Here is a 4646-nt window from a genome sequence, read left to right as displayed (position 1 = left end):
GTATGAGGTAATGCTAGGTGGTTTGCATAGCTACAGTAACTGCCATAGTGTCTAACCATCGGGGAAAATATATTTGGCTGCACACCTCAATATGTTAGATGTTTTCATAAACTTTATAGGGAAAGTCATATATTCATAGCAAAACTTTATTTACCCAGCTTTGGACAAAGATTCTTTGAAATAAATGCTGAAGCTGTACAAATAGCATCCTTTTTTGTTGCTTTAATGGAGGCATTTGTTCAGCGAAGATAGATTCTGCACATTATTGTTGCAGCTCAGAAGGTTAATCTTGTGCAGTGGACTGCGATAGAACCAGACTTCACACGCCAAAAGTGTCAGCTTTTTTCTCTATCCCATATCTCTGTGTACCAGCATGACATCATGGAAGATAAATCTTGTTGAAGTCTTGGACAGTTACTTTAGTATTATTAAATTCATTTATTCCAGGAAATTGTCCACGAGTCCCCAGAAAAGTAGAGGAGCCCATCTATGCTGAAATCAGCTCAAACAATATTAGAGCAGACCCACTATGACCACACTTGACCTTTAATCCTTGATGTGAACCATCTAACACCTCTGTAAACCTAAGACATAAATAACGTTTCATAAGTAGGACTTTTTATTTTCTCATTTAAAAGTATCTAAAATAGTGAGAGGATTGTTATGCAGTATACAAGAGTGATAATTTCCATACTACAAAGCTGAAGTTACCTTCTGCAAGACTGGAGTGTGGTTTAAGTACATAAAAGATTGTTTGAAGGTGCTGAGGTGTTTGAGACTGAGGTGTTTGAGACAGGAAAAGAACCACATTTGGTACAGCCTCATTTATAACACCTCTCAGAAGTTATGCCTTCAGTGAAACACCCCTAAAGCACATTTGGCCATTTTCTTGAACAGATGATTGTTGGAACAACCTGAAACAGAGGCAGGGAGTGAGCAGAAAGCAAATCATGAAGTTCATCACTCAAATGTGCTTCCCCAGACTTTTTTGATTTAGCAGAGTAAATATATTTACTCTACATTTAGAATAGTCTTGTAAATTATTAAAGTGTTCAGAAAGCATTACATCACAATGGGTGTGTGCAGAAATAGACATATACAACATATACATACAAAATTGCATAGCTGGCCTCACCATTCACAGGCAGACACACAGGTAGTTCTCATACACACAGCACAAACAACCTCATTCTTCTGCCCTGTGTGACTGATCAGGATAAAGGCCGGTTAGTGGGAAATACATATGTGTACATATACATTGTTCAATATGGATCCCTCTAGCTCAGACCCTTGCTCTGGCCAGTACTTGCTTCTGCATCCCAGTCTCCCCAGTTGCTGGAATGTGCACTGTGGCCATGTGCTGCAGCCCCACTCCAGTTGCTGGTACAGACACCCTCACACATGTATACCAAGACACAGACACAAACACACACACTTTGGATTACTTCGGGAAATGAGATCCCACATACAGTCCATCCATCAGCTAGTTCTGGATCTTTGCTCTTCTACCATTGCCTGAGCCACAGATGGACAGACACATATGTTCATCTCAACTGACCCCTGGTTCAGGACAGGGTTTGTATCTCCAACTGAATTATTTAGCTTTCCTTGCCTGCTCTGTGCCACTGCCTTCTTCTGTGGATAGGGAGATGATCTTTTTCTTGCATAACCTAACATTTCTTTGGAATAAATTTTTTCAGACATAATATTCCTCTTTTTACAAATTAACAATGTTAGTTAGAAATGACATGTCAATGTTTTGGTGCACTTAAAATAGCAGCCAATATTTTTTTGCTAGAACAAAGACTCTATTTTATTAGATTAGTCTGAATTGTACTGGTGCTTCTTAAATAAATAATGTCATGTTTTATTTCAAATTAAAGAGAACATTCATTTATGCAACATTAAAATAGAGAATCTTAAAGTGCAATAATTACAAAAACCCTAACATAACTTTTAGGGTGGTCCAGATAAATACTGAAGTTAAAAAAGTTACTGAGAACTGGTACAAGTGATCAGACATCAGTTCTTGCAAAAATTGTATTCGGGAAACTCAGTTTCTTCTGCACTTTTAATTATACCTTATTTTTTGGGACTAGATTATCAAAAGAAAGATGATGTGCAAGACTCTGACGTCTGGAAAGTGAAAAAAAATATACTGTGCTTTGAAATTAATTTCTCTGCAAAACAGAAGGAAAGTATTTTAATGAATATATAGATGATTCACTACAGAATACCATGGAAAATTTCAGAGAACAGCAGCCAAGTTAAGCCTCTTTTGTGCTCAGAGGGGTTCTGTACAGCTTTTGCTCTTGTGAAAAGGAAAAGAACAACCTACAGCTCTCAAATGAGCAAATATAAAATACAAGTAAATAGAAGTATTCACTAAAGGAAGAAGGAATACACAGGACACTATTGCAAATGAAATGTGTGACACTAGAACAAATGTTGATGCAAAAAGTATCTAGCAGACAACAAAGGTGACATTTATGGTAACAAGAGCATCTGGATAATTCTGTGTCTTCTCGGACTGATGCAGTATCACAACACTGATGTGAAATGCATGTTACTACTGTTTTATTGTAGAAGAAAAGTGGTGACTAATTAGGCAGTGCAGGCTATGGAATGCTTAAAAGGGCTAAGGGCATATCTCTGGGATACTTATGCAAGGAGAAGGCAGAGTGATGTTAGGACTTTTGCTCTTCTTGCTGTACTTGGGTGGCAACTCTCAGAGCAAAATTTCAACTCATACTGTTGGAATGAATGAGGAGTCTGTGAATGGTAGTCTCTTAAAGTCTAACAAATATGACTTTTTAGGGTCTCACATGTCTTCAGTCTATTAAAATACAAATTTTTAAGTAGCTGCTGGTTCACAGTAACTTCTCTAAAAACACTCAGTCAGCATAGATGGGTATACTCTTTTGTTTCCAATGAGAGGTTGAGATAGCTAGCAACTTTGATCTTAATAAACTATAATTCTTTCCAAAAACATATGCACACAGGAAAGAGTAGGGTGGTTACAGACTTTCCTCCAAAGGACATCAACCAATTCTGATTTACTTCTTTTTCCATTGCCCTATTCTCTCTCTGTCTCTCTCTCTCCCCCTCCCTTCATTCTCCTAAGGAATGATATGTTCACCACTTCAGCTATTGAAGAGTTACAATATCTTCAATATCTTGTAGCATACCAAAACAGAAAAGATGATGCTTGCAAAGAATATCTGGCAGGGAACTGGTGACAGCTTACCAAGGGTCACCAGCCAGAAACTCTCTCAAAGGCATGAATAGTATGATAATGGACATGAATTAGTGGTTATGTTCTTCACAGTCTAGTAAGGTAAAGAATAAAAATCCTAAAGCTATTTTTTTTAAACTTCAATAGAAAAATCAAGAAGGCTGGCATATATTCAGGACATTTTCATAAGCCTGCTTCCCTGAACATCAGGAAAGCTATTCCACAGTCTGTTACATTGGCTAACATTGTTTTTTTTTAGTGGCACCAGGAAAAGAGCCAGTGCATGCCTGCAAAAGGCAGGCATTGGATAGCATCCATGGCAGCAGAACCATTACAGTGTCTTGTGTAGCTAGGTAGGAAGGGAAGTACTTGCTAAAGGTATAGATAGGCATAAAAGACCAGATCAGGCCTTTAAAACATAATATCTATTTCATTGTTTTATTTTAATTAGCAATATAGAACTATAACTTCCTGTATGTGTGGGCTTGTTGTTATTTATTATTATTTAATGGCATTTTTAAAGATGTTTGGTAATTAAGTTCTCCATCTTGCAGGCACAGTTATATAGGCCACTGTTCTCTTTTCCCTCTGTACCTTTTAGGACAAAAACAAAGACACTTGTTTGATTCTTAATTGAAATTTTCTGTGTACATTCTCCTTTGTTCCACCTAGTTATTGTCTGAACAAAAATGCTTTCTGGGGTTTCAAAGTATATTTAATTGGCTCCCTTTAGCTTTAAGTTTCTGTGCATGGCCAGTAGACATTCCTGAGAGAAGACAGGGCTTTTAGTGTGGGAGTCTGGGCTGGCTTGATGACAGATAATGACATAAAACATCTGAACGATCTTGTGAATAAATGGACCAGATATACAGTGATGCATATCCAAGGTGGTAGTCAAATTTATGTGATATGCTCTGTAGTGTTTAGGAGTAAGTAATGCCGAGCAACATAGTCAGCATTTTGAAATGTAATACTGATCTTATTTTGTGTTTTCATACAAATTCTGTAGTGATGCAACCTCTTGCTATTAACCTTTTTTCCTGCTACCTTCCCAAAGAATTGTTTTCTCAACTAGTTCTTTGGGAAGTTCAGGTGTGAGTCTTGTGGTCAGTGTTGGTAGTGATGCTGCGGGACTTTGAATGTTTCCAGCTGGGTCAAAATTGCAACACAAACCAGGAAAGTAAGGTACATAAAAAATGTTGAAGGGGCATAAGTGGGCTAATAACAAGGTTGTGCATGAGTATTGTCTACTTTAAATATTGTACTTAATGTGATGTTGTAATGGGTTTGATCCATGGCTTCCTCAGTAAGCAGTGTAACTAAGGAAGTGAACATTACAGAGTATTCCACACTTGTTTTCCACATAACAGAGGAGGAGGGGAGATAGGAAGGAGTTTTGTCCTCCTGGTTC

Source organism: Pithys albifrons, chromosome 1 (assembly GCF_047495875.1).
Source record: "Pithys albifrons albifrons isolate INPA30051 chromosome 1, PitAlb_v1, whole genome shotgun sequence".
NCBI classification, from domain to species: Eukaryota; Metazoa; Chordata; class Aves; order Passeriformes; family Thamnophilidae; genus Pithys; species Pithys albifrons.
This window is presented reverse-complemented; position numbering follows the sequence as displayed.